Source organism: Equus asinus, chromosome 8 (genome assembly GCF_041296235.1).
Source record: "Equus asinus isolate D_3611 breed Donkey chromosome 8, EquAss-T2T_v2, whole genome shotgun sequence".
Taxonomy (NCBI): domain Eukaryota; kingdom Metazoa; phylum Chordata; class Mammalia; order Perissodactyla; family Equidae; genus Equus; species Equus asinus.
The window spans coordinates 3,292,616-3,318,397 of NC_091797.1; the positions used below are offsets into that span (position 1 = coordinate 3,292,616).

At 37.7% G+C, this 25,782-nt stretch overlaps 1 protein-coding gene across 5 annotated transcripts in view; it reads right to left on the minus strand.

Annotated features, from left to right (window-relative positions):
- The window catches only part of ADGRB3 (adhesion G protein-coupled receptor B3), a 645,087-nt gene that overhangs the window by 234,632 nt on the left and 384,673 nt on the right, over nucleotides 1–25,782 (minus strand). The gene's annotated exons all lie outside the window — the stretch shown is intronic.

The following is a 25,782-nucleotide window of genomic DNA, read 5'->3' on the forward strand; positions in this document are numbered from 1 at the left end:
ACCTCCCTAGTGCTAGACTGTGTTCAAATTCAGGTTCTGGCACTGACTGTGTGATCTCAGGCATGCAACTCAACCTGTCCTGTCCTTGGCTTTGTCATCCACAGAAGATCTCCATCATAGACTTTTCTTTTATAAAAGTCTAAACTCATTGAGGAAGAATCGAAGGTCGGGCAGGAATGAGGCTGGGAGTGAGGGGAGGGGTAAGAGAAAGAGATGAACTATGAGCTTGGACTAGAGAGCCAGAGAGATCCCTCAGAAGTAAGAACGAGGCAGAGGGCCACATAGGCCTGTGGAGTGCTCCCTCACAACACTGCCAGGATCCGGAGGAAGTCAGGAGCACGGCTGCGTAGCAGCCCATGTGCCCAGATCCAGAGCTGGGAAGGATTTCCACGCCTAGGAGGGAAAGGAAGTAGCAGAGACCCTGCTGCTCATCCTCGGAGCCAAAGCGACGTCATCAGTGGAGTCCCCAGATGTCTTCAGCAGACCCCTGGGACCTCTAGAGACCGGGACAAGCAGGAGAGCAGGTGGGAGAAAGAGAATAATGTATGTATAATAATAGTAAACTGAAGTTCCAGGGGCCTCAGTAGGATAAGGGTCTGGAATCCGATTAAATTTGACTTTAAGGAAAATGAATGATGAGACATTTCTTGCCATCCAGAGTTGGTGGTGCATAAATTACGTCCACTAGCCACCCACTCCCATATCACCTCCAACTGCTACGAGTATTGACTAACTTCCTACTGCACTTGCTTGAGGATCAACTCCTAAGTCATTTGATATAAACCACGTTAAAGCCAGTTCACTTTCCAAATGTCATCAGAACCATAAAAAATTCATATGTTGATCGTGATATTTGGCACCTCCTAATAGGAACGCATTTTAAAAGAAAGATATCTTTTAGATGAAAATGGACAGATAATGAAACAGTAAGACAAAATACACATATTTGCTTAAACTTGTTTGAGGCAGGCTACAAGTAACTTATTTAAATACAAATTTTTCCTAGAAATTTCCAGAAAAGTGAATTACCAGAAAATAGAAGGATAAAAAAAATAAAAGATTGCATTATTGAGCCACTGGGTAAGTTTTTACTGAAACAAATATGTTTTCAGTGTTATTTTTTGGTTCCTTAATGATAAATGTAGTTGGTTAGGAGTTTCCACATGTTTTCTTTATTATATTATAGAAAAGAGTAGAATATTACTCACACAATAATTTTATTACGTTTAGACATTTTTAATCAAAAGGCTGCAAGAAATCTAATAAAAACAAACAAAAAATCCCAAACTAAAATTCAACAACAAGCAGAATTTATGCTCTGTCCTAGACCTTTAACAAATTAAAATGTGAAGTTTCAGGGAATCTAGGGTACAAACAAGAATTGTAACTTCATAACGTATTATTATTCTGTGCCTGGCATCTGCATGTATAATTTAAATATTAATGACAGCACCATGCAAGCCTTGAGAGAGAGGTTCTGTTAATTAGTTTGCCTACAAGTTCTCCCACTGTCACCACCTGATAATTCTTAAACGCAAATGCTTCTGCCTTAATAGATGCCACTGTATAATTAAAAATGTATTTTGCACGAACTCAGTTGGATATATAGAGGACAAAGTGAGCCCTTCTGAGGGCAGAGTCAAGAGGAGCCCTGCAGTGACCCTTCCTCATGATTTCACAGTCACCACTGGATGGAACTAAGGATGGCAGCTACAGGGAAGACCGGTTACATCTTTAGGCCATCTTAGGAGACGAGGAAAGGTTTTTCAATTGGATAAAAGCCATAGATTTGTCATAATAAATATCCAAAGGTTCATTGTCAATTGAGACATTTTTTTCCTTAACCAACATATTAAGAAAATATGATCATGGAGACAGAAGGTAAGGACATTTTACTTGACCGACAACCAGCACACGCTAGCTATGATGTGTATAATTAAATCTGTAAAAATAATTGGTTTAATGTAGTCATCTAAGCAGATGCTATAGAAAACAGTTTTTTCATACCTACTTTGCTCAATGAAAATTAGCTTCTCTTGATATATTGCATGAGCTAAATTTCATTGTAGTAAATATTATAATTTTATAGTTATGACCCATTTCTTTCAACTGAATGAAGCAGAATTTCAGTATACCTGCAACATTCGGACTCTCTAAAGTTCAGTGGAGCTGAATTTCACATGTGCGTGCCCCAACCTAGGTTATGCCACCTTCCTTACAGACATCAGCAGCTTTTCATCTGTTAGTTTTTTTGAGGACAACATCCGAGCACTTTAAGATTTTCATTTTGAGAATAACATGCAAATGAGTTCATACAGAGCATATTTTTCCTGTTGAAACTGTTTTCCTGAAAATGAATATACAATATAACACAATGCCTTTTTTTTTTAACAAAAAATACAGTAGGAAAAGAGTGTAAAAAAATGAAATGAATTACACTTTGGATTCTAGGTCTATTCTTATGGAGAAATTTTAATAAATCTAAACACAAGAATGAGCTCCAGAGTAAAATGAAAAACTGCATAGTGATAATTTATTCATGAACCCACACAAGAAGTATGTCAGAAAAAGGTTACGACTTCCTTTGAAAGAGGTCAGTTATATGTGGACCCTCATTACAAGTCCAATCTGCTCCACAAATCAGATGTGACACCAGGTAGACGCTCTTCTACCAAGTAATCAGGACAAAATTACTGAAGCTCTATTTCCATTTGGGCTGCACCAGCCTATGGCTGCAGCCCCACTGCTCACTGACCCATGCCCTAACATCCCCCAGCCTCATGGTGACATGACTGCCTCGGCTCCCGGTCAGCCCAGGGAATGCGGCCTCAATCACAACGCCAGGGACCTCTGATCCCTAAGGCCATGGATTTAGACGGCTGCTTCTTAAAAGCTAAAACACATTATAGACACAAGTCAGTATTTCTTGAAAGGAGTTTCAGATGTACATTAAAAATATTAAACTTATACAAAAGTACACACATTTGAAGTATCTTTGCAGGCTTGTTCTAGGGTACTCAGCACACTGACTTCTTTAACTTTGTTTATAAGAATTTCAGGAAAGGATTTTCTCCGTACTTTGGGATCACTTTACCTAGGTCACTTCAGCAAATTAAAACAACTGTAATGTGAAGGTTTCAGCCTGACTGACTATGCAAATTTTGCATTTAAATATTTTTTAAGATGAGGATTCTTCATATTTTATATCAGGAGGCAGTATATCCTGCTGGAGCAGACTGTCTGGGTTCAAATCCCATTCTGCTCTCACTAGCTTAGTGATATTTGTCAAGTTTTTAAATCCTCTGTGCTTCATTTTCTGTTGTGCAAAATGGGGGTGATACTGTCTTATAGGGCTTCATGAGATTAAAAACGTTTATATATAAAATCACTTAGAAGATTACCCTGCACGTAGGAAGCACCATATAAATGTTTTCTGTAGAGTATGGTAAATAGATGTTAAAATCCATTTCTCTCATAGTCCACTTTTATCAGAAAGACATGAATGGCAGATGGAAGCCCCACAGCTCAGTGTCAGCTCAGCTCAGCCTCACGCGTGCTCCTCTTTGGCCCACGGCCTGGAGAACACGCACGTGATGCTGACTGTATCTGATGTTTGCACTCACAGCCCTAATGATCTCCAGTTCTCATAAAAACCTTCTAAGCCAAAACGAAGAGATAAAATTGTTCTAAAAAACATTTTAGGCAAAACTTCATTTCACTGTATCATAGAGCTTTAAAGAGCAAGCTCCATACAGGCTATTTGCATTACCCACAGTGAACCCAACTATTACCTGAAGCAGTTTTTCACCCTGCAAGCATTTTAGCTTATTGAGGGGAGTTGTCAGACATCACAGGAACCACTCAACAGGGGTCAGATCCAAGCTGCCAATAACCGGGGAAACAATGTAGGAAAAGGAATCTCACTCTGACATGTAGGAAATGCTCTGTCTCCTGTTTCCAGGGTGACAACAGCTCCTCAGTGCTCCCCACGTGTCTGGGGATGGGGTCCAGGCCTGCACCTGCCTCAAGAAGCTTGTTTCTTCCCGCCTTCCTTTCTTCCTTCTCCCTGTCTCCCTCTTCCCTCCCTCTCTCCCCTTCCTCCTTCCTTCCTTCCTTCCTTTCATTAAATCTACACTTTTTCTAAGAAGAAAATTGAACTTAAAGGCCTTTAAAGGCCGAAATATTTAACAGTAATTATCTTTCTGGAATCATTATTTAAATTTTTAAGGTATCTTTTGAAAAAGTTCTAGCAATTAGAATAGTATCAGGGCCTCATCTTATCTGAGATTAAAACCAACGTGCGACTAAGGACAGGTCTGCCTACATTTGGCCCGTACAGCCCAAAGCGTTTAACGTAGGGGAAAGTCAACTGCTTTACTTGAGTAAAAACTTCCCAGTTACTAATTAAAGCATGGGAGAATTTAGTTTTTGCTTTTCTTTCTCTCTCTCTCTTAAAATAAAAGCAACTTTTCTTAGGGATCTAAGTCACAGAAAAAATCTTAGTCTGGAGAGCATGAATTTTTCATCTTTTATGCTAGATGCTGAATTCATAGCTGTGAAGACTGTCGTCTCTCTGGTTATTGCTCTGAGTATACAGACCCTGATGCGCATCACACTAAACCAGGCGTACCTCTCAAGGGTACAACAGCATAAACAGGAGTGTGCAATCCACGAGATTTGTTGGAGGTTATTGTGCCTCAGCGTATAAATAACTTCTGGCGGTTCATTTTGAAGATAAAATTTCTCAGTAAACATTTTATGGATTGGAACAAACGTTTTTTGGTTTTTATCTTTTAGTTATTCTGCATCCCAGTTACAACCCTCCAGGTGAATAATGAGTAATATGCGTGTTTCACAGAATATAAAGGCCAAAAGCCATCAAAACCAAAAAATAAGGAAGATTAATAGAAAGAGTTAATAGAGGAGATACATTTAAAAATTACAGATGTACACAGAATGATTTACAGGGAATTCTGCAACACAATGGAGGGAAACACATTTGTACATATTCCTCTGCAAATGGGTATCTCCAATAAAAGTTAAAATAATAGCTAAAGGGAGACCAGTAGGAGTTGTCTTTTCATTGGAAATACTATTACTAATATGTTCAGGTGTAAATGACTGATGCGTCTAAATCTAATAAGGTTTACAAAACTGCTTTAAAAGTAGTTTCGACATTTGGAATTACTCTACCTTTTCCTACCTGTTCTTCATGGATATTTATGCAGGAGCCACAAATATTCACATAAAGAAAGAAAGGACTGAAAAATACTGCACATCCCACATGTAATTTCTGTGGTGACATCACAAAGCCTCATTTACTTAGCTCAGCAGTCATACGCTGGGCGAGGAGGGATCAGGCGGAATCAGCCCGTGACCATCTCACCCCCATGTATGGCATCACATCCAACTGGGGATGAGGACCACATTTCTCCTTTGTGGGGATGAAGGAGTCTATTTTCATCCAGACCCCCATTTGGTGAACACGGCTGTGTTCAGAGCGTATTGTTTTGGGGAGGATTACTGAATAAGCACCAAGCAGTAGCAACTATAGCATAGTGAACAGCGAGGAACACACTGGGAAGAAGCAAGGTCTCCCTAGGATGCCATGGACAAAAGTTTTACTTAAAAGGAACTCTGCACTAATGCATAAGCAAAAAGGAGGGACTTTCTGCCAATAATAAGATGGAAGAGTCCCTGAAACACAATTGGCACGTATAAGGGATTCAGCACTAGAAAAAGGTTTTAGTAGAATTGAAAGCAGAGAAATTTAGGCTCAATCAGAACAGAAGCTGTTACTCTCTTAGGCAATTTGACTATATATGCTCTCACCAGTTCCTTAGGTTAAACTTTAAAACGAGTTCATGACCTCGTCACTACTGACACTTGGACCAGATAATTCTTCGTTGTGGGGACAATTCTGAATTGTAGGTTGTTTATTAGCCTTCCTGTCCTCTACCCACTTGATGCCAGTGGCACACCTGTCACGACAACCAAAAATGTCTCCAGACATTGCCAATGTCCCCTGGGAGCAAAGTCACCCTCAGCTGTGAACCCCTGGGAGGACATTAATGTTGATATCAAAACTGCATGCACTACATTTTTATAGAGGTAGCTACTTAAAATCAAGTTAATTAAAAGATTCCCAAATATCAGTTCTTGGAGAGGGCACTGGCACTGATGAAGTTTTCACTGAAATGAGATAAAATGAGAAAAATAAATACAGCATAGTGACTTTTTGTGATAAGTAAATGTACTTTATAATTTTCTAAATTGAATTTTTAGAAGTTATTTTGTGTAAAAAAAATGCCCTTTCTTTTATGGCCTTACCGTAGCAAATATGCATTTTTATTTGGATTTTTTCAGGTAAAATAAGAAGTTGATGGTCATTGGTTGGGAGCCCATAACATCACAGGTTAATACATAGTAAATGTAAGTAAATACATCTCCCAATGTGGCTTCATTCACTCTCAAAAAATTCCTTTGCCGTCTTCATAGAGTCCCAAGTTAATAATACTTGAAATGGGTGGTTTGTTTTAGTTACGATTCTTGTACTCAACGTAGTAAAACTCAGGTAAGTGGCCCTGCCTTTACTCAAGTTTTCTTGCGTCCATGTGTGTGAAGCACAGAGTGAAATAAAGGACTGGAAAATAACTGATGGAACTGTAGCGGTTTGTTCAAGTCAGAAATCCTCCACTGGGCAATTCAAGAAGACAACTTATTTTACTCTAATGGGCCAAATCCAAGCATATAAGGGAGGCTGCAGAGAATCTGGTTTTCATGCTACCACAATTATATTCTTACTTTTTCTTTTCATATGGATTACTACAACTGCTTCATTTAAAGTAACTCATAAATGTTTACTAAAGATTTTTATCTGTTTCCTAGGGTCTTTTGAGGGATGACTACAATTTTTAAGCTATGGTGAATATATTTGTGTATTAAAATAATTCTAGGAAACACTTCTGAAGTGCTTGGTATATTCAGATTTTTCTAACATCTGCAACAGCCTACAGTGTATATACATATATACATAAATATAAAATCATCATTTTGTAATGCAGTAGCTCCAGTATATAGCCTTAAGAAAAACACATGGTGATGTTAATATTAGAGATGGCTTTGGAATTTAGAGTTCTTGCTACTGCAGAGAAAAGGAGAATCTATTGAGATAAGTTGTCTTGAGCAAATAGACACGACTGGGTTGGTATATCGCATTTGGCTATGCAGGAAATGCTTCTCATTTTTTTTTTTTTTTTTTTTGAGGAAGATTAGCCCTGAGCTAACTGTTGCCAATCCTCCTCTTTTTGCTAAAGAAGACTGGCCCTGAGCTAACAACCGTGCCCATCTTCTTCTACTTTATATGTGGGACACCTACCACAGCATGGCGTGCCAAGTGGTACCATGTCCACACCCGGGATCGGAACCTGGGAACTCCAGGCCGCCGAAGTGGAACGTGCGCACTTAACCAATGTGTCCCGGGGCCAGCCCCTTACTTCTCATTTAACAATTCCACAGATCACAAAAAATGCAATGTGCCTTCAGCAAAAGATCAATTAATTCATCCATATCTAGCAGTTGTTGAAAAAAATACTTTAAGTGAAATCATTTTGCTTAATGCTATTCATTTAGTAATACTGCCATTCGTTTGGAATGCTTAAATCCATGGACTCATTTGTATTACTCCCATTAAGCTGGCGATCGTGTACGGCTTCACCTGAATCACAGATATCCTAATCTCATGATGTGGTAAGTGGCCTCAGTGTGACCTATCTTTAAAAATTATTGAACAGTCTCAGAGACAAAATGAAACAGAATGTAATGTTTAACTCCCATTACCAGGTACAGCTTTTAAAGTGAAATCACTTTCTTAGTGTCCTCTTCTTTTCCAGTGCTGGAAGACACCAGGCTCAGCTCTTGGTACATCTTTGCGGCAAAATGCAAACAGCTAACTCACACAGAGAAAGTGATTTACCTTCTCTCAGACTCAACGCAAATTGCATCTGGATTCCTGAGAGACTTTGCGAGTCACTGGGCATTTCCCGTGGACCGCAGTGTGCAGTGTGGCTAAGAGCAGGAGGACAATGCCTCCGGGCCCTGAACTCTCCCTAAGCTTCAACGAGGCAGTCTCGATGTCGGAAAGGGATCGCCCTCTGCTATGGCAGAGCTGAGACTCAATGCATTCGGACAGGGCGTGCCAGTGACTTTACAACTGGGCAGTAACTGTGAGAGCAGGGTCATATGAGAAGAAATGACTAGAGCCAAGATTTTCATTAAAAAAAAGTGAAGCACAAGCTATAAATAAAATTATATGGCCTGGGTTTAGGAAAATGTCAGATTTTAAGTTAAAAAGCTACGAGTTTAGGTACTAATTTTCAGTTATATATATATTATATTTATATTTATATACATTATATATAAATTTACATTTATATATAATATATATAACTATTTTAGTGGCATCAAATAGTTAACACAATTGCTAATGCTTCTCTTACTCTCAGGGAGAAGTTGGATATACATCACAGATGATGCATTTAATAAGTGATGAATAAGGAAAGGGGAGAAATCCTCTTTCTTGAACAAAATACAGCTGTCTTCAATTAAAGCAAGCTCACAGAGCTCTGGGACTTGGGTTGGTTTTACATACTGATGCAAGGCATCATCAGGTAAAAATGGTCAATTAAATTTTAAACTTTTGAGTATAACAGTGTGTACTGAAAAATTAGGAAAGCTAAAATATTCATTTAGGACCTAAAGGGACTTTCAGACTTTATCATGTTAGAAATACTCCAACTGAAGTCTTTAAAAAGTTCCAGAAAGAAAGGGAAACCCCACTACAAAAACGTTTGAGTCACAGAAAAATCTGAGACAGAACAAGTGCTGATTTTTAATTGTCTTTAAAGGTATTCTAAGTGTCCTGATATTTATAATAGATTATGGTTCATTATTTATATCTTCTCTGTGCTACACAATTATTAACAAAGAAATCATACAAACTAGTGTGATATAGGACATATAGAGAGAAAAAAAACCAATATGCCATATAACAGTACAAACAAGTGTGTGTGTGTGTGTGTGTGTGTGTGTGTGTGTGTGGTGTGTGTGTGGTGTACCGTCCTGTGATATTGAAGCAATAAGTTGCAAGAGGCATTTGTGTTTGCCTACTTCTGAAAACCACTTCGTGATTACTTTGTGAGGTAAATAAATATCTTTCATACACTCAGAGCACATGAACTAAAATGTAAAAAAATTCCAAAGCACTGCACTTTCTTCCAGACAGACAAAGCTATTAACACATCCAGGCAAACTGAAAAATCTCATTGCTGAACACAATTTTCTTAGCCTGGACTTTAAAATTATTCACAGACCAGTCTTCCCCGCCTAACCATCGTAATTATCATCACCTTCACCAACTAACTATGTTGACTGTGCCTTTGAACAAATTCACCATCCCCTTCTCAGTGTATAAGCTGCTGGTAACCGGGCCTCCAAGGTCCTCGCTGCCTGTGCAGAGCTCTCGACCTTCACAAAATCCAGCCCCCAACTCTTCTTTGCCGAAAGCCTCTGAGATCAAATTTTCCCATTCTTCTTGCTATTTTAAAGCAATTAGGAATCGCCAATCCAATTCAGTAAATCTACTGCACTTCTGCCTATTCTTGCCATTTAATCCAGATTCTTCTCAAACATTAGAACAGCCGGCCAACATAGTAAGCGCCACATGTAAAAAGTTGCCTGCAGAAAATCCCAAGGCCATCCAAATCACCAGGTTTATTAATTCTGACTTGGGCTAATTAGAACAGAGAAATGCACACCCAAGAGGGAGTGAGTTATGAAGCATTCCCCCCTTAACAAATTCTTCCCCCTGAGGCCTTCCATGCGTCCATAGCTTTGGTTCTCTTCATGTAGCTCAAGTCAGAGTAGCTTGTGATTTGCACGATTTTAAGTCATTTTAAAAGCGTGCTGACACTTGCATTTCGAGATGCTCTAAATGAGTTTTCTGCCTCAGAGAGTGCCTATCTAGGCTTTGGTGGTTTCTCTGCAAATGGGAAGGCATCGCTATATGGCCCTTAAGCCACACTATGTGACTAGAGATTTAGATTTTTTTATTTTAAATAAGCCATTCAATTGAAAAACCTTTCATCTTACATTCTATACAGGTGATCAACCATACGTATTTGAACGACGTATGAGAAAGAACAGATATTCAACAGAATAACGAAAGCAATCCTCTGACAACCACAATTATAAACACAGAATGATACACAGCTTTCAATATCAGCTGAATACTTCAATCTTTCCTCTTCTGGGTGCCAATTTAATTTGGATGTATGTCCAAATGCCAACTATTAATTAGCCTTTGTGGGTGAGTCGACTATTTGTGCTCAATCAGAAAGTAATCTGGCCTAACAAAAATCACTACCAGTATCTTTGTTAGTAAACACAGTAGCAACTAATAAGTGAATAGTTTTGAAAAGAAGAATTTTCCTCTTTAATCATTTCAACAATTACTAGGTCAGAGCATGAGAGAATCATCAATTTTAACGTCCAATTAAAAAATACTAGTTGAATTTCCTTCCAAAATAGACTACGAATCCACAGAGAGACATCTATTTGGGCCCACCTGAGGGTCATCCTCCACCCTTTGCCCCCCTCTGCCCTGTGTCCAGCTGGTCACCAACTTCTGTGTGTTTTTAGCTCACAGACACCTCTCTGGCCTGTCCATACTTCCTCGTCCCACTTCCATTGTCCAAACTCCTTACCGTCTGGTCTGGATTCCTGTAGGAGCTTCTGAAGAAGTCTCTGACCTCTAGTCCTGATCTCTCTGGTTCACTTCCTTTCTCTATCACCATCTAAGTTTTTAAAAATATGTTTTCCTTGGACATTTCTCTGGTTTAAACAAGTTTTGTGGCTTTCTATAACTTTTAAGAAAATATCCAAACTCCCCAGCAAGGTAAACACAGCTCCTCCGTCTTTGGCCCTGACCTCCTTCAGTTCTTGGGGCTGCCCACCCTGAACTCAGGCTCCAAGGATCCTTGACAAGCTCAGAACTCTATCCTCCCCGCCACACCCTTACACACGCCGCTTATTCTGTACTGAAACTTCCTTCTCCTGCTCCCCAGCCACCCACCAGCACTCCCCTATCTATTCAACAGGCTCAACCTTGAGGACTGAATCCAGGCATCACCTCTTCTGAGAGAGCGGCCCCGGATGCCCTAGTCTGACAGGTCCTGCCCAATATGCACTCTTTTGCATAGGTACCCATAAGTTCACTTTTCCGTTTTCACCACTAATTGTAACTTCCTGAGGGAAGGGCCTGCGTTTGTTAATTTGCATGTCCTCAGTGCCCAGAACAGTGATTTTCACACCAAATATATTTTATATATGTTGGTTACAAGCATCATCAATCAATCAAATCTCTGAAGTCTTTTTTTCATCATTTACTGTCTGCAAAGATAAATATGAGTTTGGAGTGGGGTTAGAGGCAGAGGTAAATAAATGCAGAGGTATATAAATGTGGAGGATGCAGAGGTAAATAAAATTGATATTCATCTCTAAGGAATTGACAGTCTAATTGGTGAAAGAAGCAAACCCATGAGAACTTCAGTAGACATGTTACTTCAAATGAACCATTTAATAAGCATATAAGATATGGGGTCAGCTCTGTCTCTCTCCAGGACAGACACTGGAACTGATTTAAAGGTACTAGACATTTCTGACATTCATTAGGGCAAGTCATTGATCTTGAAGAAGGTAGAGAGAATAGGACAGATGACTCAAGCCTGTGAGGATGGCTACAAAATTTAAATAGATTAAAAGGAGTTTATTTATTTTTAAAGTGAATGGGACTTGAGGATCTTTGCTAGCAAAGGAGAAAAAGCCTGAGGGAGGGCGAAGCTCTAGAAACAGGATGGGGGACGTAAGGGCTGGAGCAGAGTCCTAAGAGAAGCTGGAGGCAGGGGACCCAGGACCCCGACAGGGGCCGTACTTGTAGACTGCTTAACGGGGAACAGGCTCCAGACAGGGACTTAAACAAATGGTTTCTCCAGTGGTCATTTTCCAGCTTCATAATTAAAAGTTAATTTTTTTACATTTTTCTAATCTGGTTCAAAAATACTCTAAACTTTTAACATAATGATTTTTTATTTAAAATTAATAGAAGATACAGAGGGCTATTTTTTAACATCCTTTTATGCCTAAAATTAAACTATTATGCTAATTTAATTAAATTTCAGGAAGATTTCCTCTCCCTAAGAGTCAGAATACAGGAAATATGTTTATAGCACTGTTAGGCTAATTTCCCCGATGGTATTAGTTGTGACCAGGGCAAATATTATGTACTAAATTATCTTTTCCGGGCAATTAGAATACTATTACTTTTGCTGAATAGATAAGTTGCTAATTAACCTCCCTCTGGTCGGTTAGCCAAGTTACAGCCCCTGCTAATGAAGAGCGTGGTCTTTATCCTCCCGTGGTTGAGCAGGCATTTGTTGACTTTGTGGCCACATCTCTAACGTCTCCCTCTAGATTGCAAGCTCTGTACCTTGCTCATTATTTGTATCCCCAGTACTTAACAAGTGCCCCACACATTGTAGGTACTCAATGAACGGTTCTTGGATAAACGAATGCATGAATGTATTAAATAAATTAATAACTGAATAATTGAGTGAGTGAGTGAATGAGTAAATGAATGAAGGAAGGAATGGACGTTATGCCCCATCTACCATGGCTGCCATTTATTTGATTAGTCTGAGAAAATTCACAAGTACTGGAAGACAAGGCCACAGTGCCCTTCCAGCCACAGGATGGTCTCACCCCGACATCGCCCTTCTCTTTGGTGTGAACAGGACATCACATTACTGCCAAATGTCACTGTAGTCAGGCTTCCTAACAAGTCCAACAGCAGCTGAGGACTCGGAGGTACTGAGGAAGTTCAGGACTTCATAGTCCATGAATTTATTTGGAGGAGAGGACCAACAAGAGTTTAGAAATATATGTAAAATGAAGTTTACAGACTCAGTTCGGCTATTCGATTTTGCACCGAGGAAACAGAAGTTTAGAAAACGAAAAGCAGCAAGGGCTACTTACATAGTGATTCTCAAATTTAGTGTGTGTTAGACCTGCTTAGGGAGTTCAATCTGCTGGAAAAGCACACAGTACTTATAGAGCCCCCAGAGGTTGTGATTCAGTAGTTCTGAGTTGGGGCAAAATCTGCATTTTTAATAAGTTCCCCTATATCAATGGTTTTCAACCAGGAACGACTTGGACCCTCCTCATCCTTGTGGACATTTGGCAATAGCTGGATTTGTCACGACTAAAAATTGGGGAGTGGAGTGCTCCTGGTGTCTTGTGAGCAGAGGCCAGGGATGCTCGAAACATCCTCTGGTGCCAAGGTTGAGGATGCTGCTCCCTGGTGGAGAGACAGCGTGCTCTAGGGCAGCAGAACTCTCCCAGCCTGGACCACACCCACGAGACAGACTGAAGAGGTGAAGCACATTCTAGAAAGATGCAGATTAAATGAGTAGGACTGCAAAATGGTTCTTCACTTAACTATAATTTTTTTTACCGGGAGCACTCATTCTCCAACAATGCTGGGTAAATGAGGTGTTGGTGAGACACTAATTTAATTAACCCCAACAGTAGAGGGTCAGAAGAGTTCCGGACATTCCCAGGTACACTGCAAGGGAGAGACCAGATCAGAAAAATAATGATGTAAATGTTCATTCATTCATTCAACTAGTATTCCTTTTAATATACAATTATTGAGTACCTAATTGACATATATCAGAAAAAAAAGAAATAGTACACTCTCTCTACAAAGTTAATGACCATGCCTATGTTCAGGGTAGGTCTCAACAAACATCTCACGTTAATATTTTTTACCGAGTTTAATTACAGTTTGAACTTATTTCTGTCCTGCCACCATCTTACAACACTATTCAATAAAAAATATTGTCTGCTTTCAATAATAGTAGAAACCTGTAAATGACTTTCCTGAGCATTTTAAGTGTCAGAAAGCGATACGATATTTCATCTTTAGGGCTTCAAAAAAATTCCACTAATTAACCCTTTATCTGCTTAAAGTGTAATTATCACTCTGTGGCATTTCAAGACAACTATAAGGTTCCTTTTCTAAACCTGCAATGTCAGCACATAAGAATCCTTCTTTAACCACCTGTGGTTGATTTACCATTTAGCAGAACAAATTAAGAACTTATCAGTAATTATGAAAATAATTTCTTTCTTTTATTGAAATACTTCTCAGGCACTGCAGCTTAGCACATTATTATTCTGGGTGGCGTAGGTGTTGTTGAAAGGCAGTATGAAAATAAGCCTGAATTATGAATTCCTCCCATGAACACTGAATCACTTTGTATTTTCTGTGGCAAAAAGAACTCATTTCTTTCTAGAAGGAAAAAGAAGAACAAGAACATTTTAACTTTCAGGAACACAGAGATTGCTGTACAATATGTATTGAGCTGGAAGACCCATCAACTCTGAAATGGCATTTTATTCTTTATATATATCCATAAAACTGACCATTTTGGGGTGTAACCTATGTATAGAGACAAGGAAATAACCTATGCAAATATACTATAAAATGGAATACTTCGTTCAGTTTTAATTCAGTAAATATTTGTGAAATACCTACTCTGCTTCAGGAACTGTGCCAGGAGCCGGAACAATGGAAATGGAGCCGCATAGCAAAGGGGTTTGAAGAAATCCAGAGATGAGGGGAGGCCTCCCTGAGAGAGCCAATGGCCTTCAATACCATCTATTAAGTTTTGAGTGCCTAAAACTGTAGAAAACACATTTTCTTGTCTTTAGTTTTTGAAGGGGATCTTACATGTTAGCAGCTTGTGATTTGTGCTCAGATCAAGCTGAAAAGATCTATCGACATAAGACCCACATTGAGCTGAGGCATAAATGTCTTTTAATTACGATGATTCAAGGACAGTTGTTCATCTGTGACATAGACTCAGGGATGGTCTGAGGTCGTTCCAAACAAAGGCGTTATATTTCTTTTTCAGCTGCAACACAGGCTAGTGGTCTCTAAGTGATTGCCCCATTCTCTGCATCTATACCTTTTGCATAGCTTCTTTTGATTCCCCAATATCAGTTCAGTATAACAGCTGTTTGGATAACTGGATACTCTACTTTCCACGTGTTTAACTTAGGAGAGGTAGATGGTACTGCATGGTGAAGTTAAACTGTCTACCTTCTAAGTCTCAGTCTTCTTGTCCTGAGACTTGAAGTTGACAAAAATGAAAGAAATAAATGAGATTCCCTTTGTAGGTGGAGGATATGGGAGGCAGTCTAAGCCTCTTCTCTGACTTTGATTTTAGTCCAGGCTCCAGTTATAAGCTGTAAAGGATCCCTATATGTATATGATTCCAAGAAAGAAGATGAGTGGCTGTAGACTTTGGTAAGTAGTACTTTGTTGGACTGACTTTTGAAACTACATGGTATGTTATTACAGTTATGCTCCTAATAAATAGGAAAAATATTCCTTGCAGAACAGAACCTCTTTTGGGGAGGAGAGGAGAGATCTTGCTGAGTTAAGAAAACTTCAGAATCTGCTTACTTGAATGTATATTTCAAGCACACTGACATCCACATATAGCATTTCTTAGGTGGCTGCCACTGTGATGCTCGAAATGGTTTAAAATACACGCTATTGGATACTCTTTCTTTAATGCTGCTCCTATTTTCTCCCCCCCCCCCGAAAAAAAACAACCAAACACACAACCAACCAAACAAACAAACCCAGCATCAGGTTTCAAGTCTTTGACTATGTTCTCAAATAGGGTTTCATAAAACCTGGCCTACTAAACCACACTTTGAAAGATCTCAGCTACACGTGCTGGCAAGAGGAGGAAATACTGCCCCCACCCCGAGCCAGCCTACTGAGTATGCCATCATAAAACAGCACTGGCTTGTGACACTGGCAAAGATTCAGTGCCCCCAAACTGCCCAATTCTGGCCAAAGTCCCCTTCTACAAATAGCGTTAAAAAGCATTTGCATAACACCGCCAGTACATACAAAAAGAAAGAGCCGCTTGTAGAAAGCGGAGAACGGCTAGACAGTCTTTTGTATGTTACATATTGGCAATGCAATGTTTTAGTCTTATATTGAAGACATTAATCTTTTTTTCAGTGTTGATTTTCAAATTACTTTCCTTTTTATGGACCATATTTATACATATTTTAAAATGAATTCTTTTGCTTTCAATCTTTGCAAAATATGCCATCTGCGATAAGAACTCAATTTGACTCCAAGTATAATTTGTAAAACACTGTGATTATAGTCGTTACTTGATTTCTATCCCTCAAGTATATTTACTCATGTCCATTGTATCAAACAAATGAAAATCACTAAAGAGTAGGTTTAATTTTTTAATCAAAATTATTACTACTACATACATTCTTACCCTGTTGCTTTTCCTCAATGACCCCCAAAGTTAACCTATAACCTAAGTATCTGTTATCAAAACTTAAAATACATTGATCTCATATTTTCTAATGTTCATTCAAATCTACATTTTAAATAATTAGGAAAAAATTTTAAAAATTTAGAGATATTTACAGATATATATTGAATTGCTTGGTTAATGGCGTCTAAGGAGAGACAACATTACCGAACTTTAGTTATTGAATGTCTGTAACAACAAAGCTGTAAAACAGTTATTAACTGTGGTATAAGTGGGCAGTTCTGAGGCTTAAAATCAGAAAAGGAAACAGCAAGTTAAATATTAAGGAAAATGTCCAGTCTGTTGTTTATAGGATACGTAAGTAGGGGACATTTTAGCCTGAATCATTCAAACAACTGAAAAAAGACAGTTCTAAAATTATCTAAAATGAATTCTCAGCAATTTAAACCTGGATCTTTTAGGAAATAGAAACATAGACATTGGTAAATTAAGAAAGATTCACCAGGGGCCTTTCCTTACCAGCCAGCTCTAGGTTGCTCCTATCGATAGTATATCTATAAATATTTTTAACAATGTAATTTAAAAAAATTCTGTCAAAAGGGTCCTTGGAATTATCCCAGGGCCCCTAAGAACTGTATAAATTGGTGAGAAATGTTGGATGAATTCCCAGTCTTGCTATTATTGATTTTTAAGACATTTAGTTTAAGTACACACTTTGGAAACTGACTTCAGTGACGTTGTGAGGACGAGAGAAGGAGGGTAGACGGGGTGAGGTGCAGAGCCCTTGTGGACACCCATGAGAGCTTTGCGTGGCACTTACGAGGCTCTTGGCTAGCATCTCTTGGCCTTACTTTGTTCAGGTTATTTTTTTCCTTTCCACTCTAATAATCCTTCTCAAGGTATCCGACACCTTAAGAAAATTACTTTTCCAGATACAAGAGGCCCATTGTTCAGGCAAGGGAATACGAATAGCCATCCTTCCCTGTTAGACTCTGCCACCAACCGACCAATGACCAGACAACTCACCCATCCCCAAACCTTTATTGAGCATTGGCGTGTTTCAGCCACTGGGCCAAGCACTGTAGAGCAGTTTTCCTGCTCAACCTCACGACCATCCCAAGCAATAGGCAATATTATGCCCATTTTGACTTTTAAGGAATCTGGAGTTTCGAGTGATTAGATATGTTGGAATCATTTTTATTGTCATAATTTTTTCTATATCACTGATTACAAAGTTGAAGTTAATTTTCAGTTTCATATCCTCAAACAGGTAAACAACCTTACTGACAAACTGGGAGCCCCTACTTCCTAGAGTATTTTCATTGCGCTATGAAGAGGAATATTGTACAATATTATCTTTTCAAAAATTGTGGTCTTTCTACATCATTAATCATATGGTAAATAATTGTCTTAAGAAAACTCTAAATCTAGACATCATTGATAATATTTTGGCATTAGAAATACCTATAAATAAGGCCAGGGAGTTTTCATTCTGAATTTTAATAGTATGTAGAAAATAAATATTGAAGAATAGACTCTGCCCCTTTAGTTTTTATGGGTTTCTTACTTTTTAATAAACAGACATGGTTTCTTGATTTTAAAAACTTTCCTTTTATATAATATGGATATCTTTTGGCTAGGATTTTTAGATGTTTAAATTTCAGAAAATATTTAACGTTAATAGTTTATGTCTATCACTTTTCAGGCTTTAAACAATTTAATTGAATAGTTGGTATAATGGCTACCGTTGGGCCAGAGGGACAGACATTTAGACCGTGGACAGAATACACATGAAGATGGAGGGCCAGACACTCAAGGAAAGCTCCCTGGAATGGAGAGAGAACCCTCCCATCAAATGTACCAGCAGGTCAGGCGCTTAGGGAAACACCTGGTCAAACCTGAGGAACCAGAGACAGATCCTGAAGTGACACCTTGCACATTGACCTTGGGCACTTGCCAAATAAATATTAATTGTATAAATGAATGGTGGCAGCTTGGAATAAGTCAATCAAAGGAATAGAAATAAATCAACTGAATTAAATGGCATTCTCTATTCTCTTATCTTGATCATCTCTCCACAAAATTCTTACCTTTTAACACACTATATTATAATTTCTTTATTATATTTACATTATTACCCTCCCTGCACCCCTCCCCCCATCTAAGCCCTGTAAGGCAAGTATTTTTGTCTGTTCACTAATATGTGTACCAGCCACCTTGAATACTAGTAGGTTCTTGAGACATCTCTGTCATGTGAATTAACGAATTTACTGAGGACTAACTCTTTGCAAATTTCTTTGCTAATAAGCACAGTAAAATTTACAAAGATGAATATGACACACTTCCAGTCCCCAAAGTACTTAAGTTTAGAAAGGAATATCAAATTTCTGTAATACAAGGCAGAAAATGTAAGGGTTATTAAAAATATGGGAATAGAGTACTTCAGGGCAGTGCTTCCCAGAAGATATGCTATGGATTTGGTGAGCTGGTCAAGAATGACAGGTGTGAGAAGATATTTCCTATCTCCGGCAATAAATTATTTTTTCAGATCAGTCCTCCCATTTGAATGCTGGTAGAAATGCTGGAATATATGTGAAAAAAATGTGACAATGCTCCAGCCCTAGTGTGGATTTGCAGCTTGGGTTGACATCACCTGGGTGGTCCAGGTGACCTCTAGAATGAATTTAGTTTAAGGGATCCCAGTGGTAGTAACAGCAGAGGCAAATATGACTCATTTTTGGACGAATGTTCCCTTATCCTAGGCCTCAAAGAATCCTCACTAATAACATTTTAAGAACAACTAGCATGACACAATCTAGCACACTAGGAAATAAGGTACTATGAGTGAGAATTAAGAGAAACAAAAGAGAGCAGAAACAGACCTACAAAAATTTCAAATACAGGACTTATCAACCACAGATTATAAAACCACTGTGCTTGCTAAGTTAAAGTAAATAAAACATAAGCTTAAAAATACCTGCAAAGGTTAGAAACTCTAAGAAATAATCTAATAGATTAAAACAATTACGAAATGGAAACTCCAGAAGTAAAAAAAATGACAGGAACTTAAAATAAAAACTCCATGGATAATTACATAACAGGTTATACAAAAATGAAGAGAGAAATAGTGAACTGAATGTTAGTTTAAAAAATTTTCCAAAATCTATCACTGAGAGAAAAAAAAGACGAGAAAATCTGGAAGAGATACAAGACTAGGAAACAACATTCTTTAGAGTTCCAGATCAAGATGAGAGAGATTATAGGTGAATCTATATTTAAAAAGACAATGATTGAGAATCTTTCAGAACTAACAGAGATATTGATCCTCTCTACCCTTGGGCAAACTACCCTGATTCTGCTTGCGAACATTTCATTTATTTACCCCAATGTGCTATATAATTATTTTCTTTGTGTGCCAAGACATCAAAAATGCTGGAAAACGCTGTTCCGGGCAGGAGCTGCCAATTTTTTCTGTAAAGGACTACATAGTAAATATTTTAGGATTTGCGGGCCATATGGCTTCTTTTGCAACAACTGAATGCTACAGTCATAGGACAAAAGTAGCCATAACCCATATGTAAACAAATAGGTGTAATTATGTTCCAATAAAACTTTATTTATAAGAACAAGTATTTGTCTGGATTTGCCCCACAGGCTGTAGAGTACCGTGTGTTAACCCCCATTCTGGAGGATCTAAGTGTGGGTTACAATAAAAATATGCGGTGCCATTTTACTCCCAATGTTAGCCCTCAGAATACACATTGAAGGCATAACGCAACGTTTTGTTGAATTTTAGAACTCATGCTAATGGACGTAATGGGTTGTTAATAACATTAGAGGCACTTACACAAACTTTATCAGTTAAAAAGGAATAGTTTATACACTAACAAATCCAAAAATACACCTTCAGGAAACTAGATTTAATATCATAAAATCTATGATGTAATTTAAAACATTGCAAAGGAAATTTAAACCATTTTAAAGGATAAAAAGAAAAATTTCCCTGAAGAAAGCTGAAATAAGGTCATTTTGAACTATACTGGATTTATGAGAACACACATAATTGTAGATGTCAGAAAAAGTCCAAGGCAGAAAAGCAAAAGTAAAGAAAGCTCCATCTAGTTCCCTACTAATGAGTCTTTAATTCTGGTACTATTTTCTCAGAAAACTAAGGTTTTTCTATTGCTTTTTGCAGTACTTTAAGAGAGTACGTTTCTTTTGGAAACAGAAGCAAAAATTTTCTCAACAATAAACCTGAAAACCAATATTTTGAATTTGAGCATGATTATTTTTGACCATGATACAATATTTAATTTTTCATAGATTGGGTAAATTTTAATTTACAAGGGCTAGTGTTTTGGTAAAGTAAAGGTCTAATATTTTCATTTCTGTTAGTATGACTATAATCAAGGGGAAAAAAGCATCATATAATTTTCTATTATAGGAGAAGTGATCACTGACCCTGAATGGGTAATGGGGAGGTCCATGGAATCCTGACATCATAGATGCAGACTCAAAAAATTTAATTTAACTGCCTTTGCAGGTGGATCCATATGGGCTCTGAGTACACCCACTGAGGCTGAGTTACATCAAGTGCCAGTAGGGAATAGTTATTTCTTACCACTCTAACTACAGAAAAGCAACCACGACCTTAGAGGCTACCAGGTAAAATTGAACACGTTGACGTCTAGAATATATATCGGACATATTAGAGGTCGCACATAACAACGTTAATCTGGAAGACTGAATGTCATATGTTTGTCATATAATCATATAATTTATTTACAAAGTATTGACTGCCATGATGTATTCAGTTACACTTTAACATGTTTTAAACAGACCAATCTATGCAATAGGAGTAATAACACTTCTTGAAGTTAAATAGTTGTAAAATCCTGTCTCTGGTTAATTGAATCACCAAATAATTCTAGAAATAGTGATCTTCTGGAATCATGGCTGTAATTATAATGCATACTTTGAATACAGACTTTCTCTTTTCATTACTGCTCCAGAAAAGTCTTCAGTTAGGTAACTGCAGGCTCAGAAAGGATGCTTCCAGCTTCCCCTAAAACAATCTGACCATCATATTACTGTTTACATAGCTGTTCTTGGTCTATTTTTTTTCTCAACCACTGTATAAATTGTCTCCAACAAGAGCTCTTCCTTGTCTTTTTCCTCCTTTATCATAAGCATAAGAATATTAAGGTTTTTCCATATCAGTTTTCCTCGAGTCTAGCACAGTTCGAACAGAATCTTATAAAAGAGCTTTATCATTTGGTTACCACTTGGAGGGGAAAGGTTGGTTATCCAATCATAGCAATGCTTTCTACTGTTGCTTCGAGCTTCTAAGAGCTAACAGATCTTCCTTAAAGTGTATGGTCCTAAAGGTAGAAAGTTATGTCTCCCTAATGGCATAGGTACGTCAGTCACCTGAAGAGCAAAGAAAATGATGACAACCCCTCTGGAGTGATGGGATGAGGCTGGAGCATTAGCTCTATATTTGCTAGGAAACGGTGACTTCCAAAAGGAGGAAGATGTTCTGAGTATGAAGAAAAAAGGATAACAGAAGCAAAGGAGAGGAATCACCTCAATTCAATTACTCAACTTGGAGATAAAACAAGCCAGTGTCAGTCTCGGCCAAGACATGACTATTACTCCCAGCTCAAATAAATCAATTTGAAACGTAGAGAAATGGAAAGTCCAGTCACTAAACGTTTTTGTTTTCAACTACAAGGTAGGAAAATAAATTACACATGGATTGATAAAACTATTTAGCAATAGTTAAGAAGTTACAATTAAAATTTATGCAATTAAAACTCTGAAACACTTTCTGAAAACAACTATGAATCTACACAGAACTGACAGCATCAGACGGTGCTGCTCCGACCCACAGAGAAAGACCACAGGTTAACCGAAAGGAAGGATTATGGATTTTCCAGGGAATGGAGTCACCACACACAATCCAATACTCAAAATATAAATTTAGTGTAGCCCAAGAATGTGCAAATTATCAGTCGCCCAAATGATAACTTTGCAAGCTCTGTTAAAAGAAAAATTAAAAGAAATACTTCTCCTAACTAAAATAAACCTATTTCTGAAGTGAGCGAAGTACTTTCAATTTATTTGATGGGCCATCTGTAACGAAGCATTTGCTGCATCCTGTTAATTAGTTAGCCAAGGCAAGATAAAAATGTTTTAAAACTGTCTAAAATTGTTGTGTCTAATCAGGTTAAAATAAAATATCTTTGTTTCAGATTATCAGGATAACAGATTGCCCTTAGAAATAAAATTATTTTTTTTTTATCATGGACCTTAGTACAGTAACCAGCTGAAGCCTTCTCCCTTCAAACTCCAAATGTTAGGTCTAATAATTGCTAGAAATATGTAAGTCACAAATAAAATGAAACGTTAAGTGGAAATAATTCTTATGTAGAAAGGATAACTGAGAAATACTCAAACATTAATTCTTGTGCAAAACCAACCAATAAATATTCGTTGAATGCATGGTATGTGCAAGTGTCCTCATCACTGAGGGTGCAGTGGCAAATAAGAAAGACCGAGAATCTCTCTTATGGTGCCTACTTTCTAGTGAGGGAGAAGACAATCAGCAAATAAAAATAAATACGAAAGTAGGAATGCATGCTGTGAAGAATACAAAATCGTCTAATATAAAGATAGAATATAAAGGCTCACACTGCGGATCTGGTGGTCAGAGCCCTCAAGGAGGGATGTACAACGAGGTACACAGAGGCACAGTTTATGGAATCTAATAAATTGAAAATCACCTTAATGGCCATCAAAATAGGGAACACCAGATCAATTAGGATGTATCTATAGAGAGCAGCAGGGACAACGAATTAAATACATGTAGTAAAATTTCCAAGACATTGTTAAATTAAAAATTGAGATTGCCAAGTGTTACATACAGTTTGATAATATTTACGTAAAAATAGCGTTAACGTCTATGGCTGCATACATGTGTCAGTGCATAAATGGATGCCTGATGTTATAAATAGGAGTGATCTTGGGGAGATGGATGGGTGTGGGCTCTCAAGGAGGTGATGATCACTGGGGCCTTACCAGTTATGTTTTAAAGTTTTACAAGGAAAAGACACTCATGCATTCTTTTTGTAATTGAAAATTAATTTAAAAAATTAAAAAGGAAGGCAATTTGATAAACCAAAATTAAAAGACAAATTGTAATTTCAACTTTATTAGTGCAATCTTGAAAACATCATTTAAGTCGACTCTTTTCTGTATAAAAAGAAGTAGGCATATCTCTTCACTATTAACTATACTTGGAAGACAAACTCAAAGTGAAAATCATTGCATCAATAAAGCTATTGTGTAGACGAATTTGATTAAAATTGAAGAACAGATGTGAAAAAAGGAAATAAAGTTGTCCTAACCTTCATTGTTTAAAACTCACCCAGAAAAACAATTTAATGATGAAACAGTCTGGTAAAAGGTGTGATGGGACAGAAGTTCTGTCACAGTGGAAAGCTTTTTGATCCCTTTTCAGGTACATCAAGGAAGCACGAACTACACTGATCTCTTGAGATAATCTGCTTTGAAAGGCAGCTAAACATACCTCCTCTCGCTGAATAGCTTTCTTCAAGGACAACTTAAAAGTTGAATTTTGTAAAGCTAAGTCCTGTTCTTTGTGATGGATAAGAGTCATGTCCCAGCAGATGTTAGAGAAAGCAGAACGTGATTGATTCCTAAGGTTAACGCTGCTGCCCTCAGACACCAATTGCTTTATAAATTAAACTGAACGCCTCACGCTGTCTGTGAGAGGAAACCAAGAGCTGCACAGCACAGGGAACTGCTGTTTCTTCTGTAGCATCCCTTCAACAGTCTTAGAAGTCTTTAGGAATAACGAACACTTTCTCCTGCTTGGATCAACGTAGAAGCACACCCTATCCACTAAAGAGATAATAAAACTAAATCAAAGTTGGTGTTATTGATGGAGATATGCAAGTGTTTATAATTAGGAGTTTAAGATGGCATATTTTTCTTGAGTACACAACATTCAATTAGATTTTTATAGCATTTTAATCTTCCCTCGGCTCTACAACATACTAAGCAATTCCTTAAAATATACTATCAAAGTCTTCTCTGGCTATTGGTAGAGAGGAAAGCTTGCAAAAATTTTACTACCATGGATTTCTCTATAGGTTTTCAAAAAGAAAAAGAAAATGATGACATCAGTGAGGACATGCAGCTCATGTTATCACCAGGCAAGTTGGGATTCTCCTTACGGCACTAAAGTTCCTAGGAAAAGAGGATCCCTAGAATATCAGAATCTCTAGCAAAAAATATCACTGATTTCTCACCCATGGAGATACTTGTAGTTAAATTGTATCAGTATTCTAGGAATGAGCACATTGCCAGTAGAAATTCTAAGAACATCTCCCTTCTAGATGCTCCGATAACTACAGATGAGAGACAAATAACATCATAAAACCTTAGATGTAGATCAGATTTAGTGGGAAGAACACTGGGGAAAATCTTAGAATACACAGAACCCAACAAAATGGTGCCCTGTCTGCTGGTATACACATGGTGGTATTAGCTTTTAGAATTGATTGATATTTAACTCTCCTCCATACAAAAGATAACAAAACAAGATTGCATAATCAGGCTACTACACTGAAATAAACCTACATAAGTATTTCAAGTGTAGTAAGGAGTCTAATTAAGACTTAATCATGGATTTTTCTGCTCTTTGAGACCTTCAAATCTCATAGAATCATCAATGAGATTAAGATGATTTTGACCAGATATTTGCAATTACTTACAAAGGAATACATGGAAGAATTACTCGTAATTCATTGCAATTATTTTCTTTTGTCTTCATGAATTCATAAAATATATGAAGAAGAAAATCAAATGTCACTCAATGTTTTTAGAACAAAACAATTTGAAAGGGCCATATAAATATTGCATTACTCTGATAACAGATTCAAGGTCATGCAAGTAATGTATCGGCTAAATGACCATAGAGATTGCTATTTCACTCTGCAATGCTAAGCTGAATTGCTAGGGCAAAATATTGAAACAGCATTCGAGCTTCCATAATTTTAAGATATTAGAGCTTTTAAAAAAGCCTCATAGAATTTGCATCACAGTGTGCCTTTCACATTAGGCAACGCAGTCCTATCTTGGGACATAACCTGATGGCATCACCACACACAAACACATTCATCATGCTGTCTTGCAGATGCAAAAAGGAGAATTTCTCTCTGTCTAACTCATATCTCACTAACTTATCTTATTCCTGTTGACTAGCAGGCAGCTGAAATCACTTAATGTGCTTTGAATATTTAGTCCAAAGTAATGTAAGAAA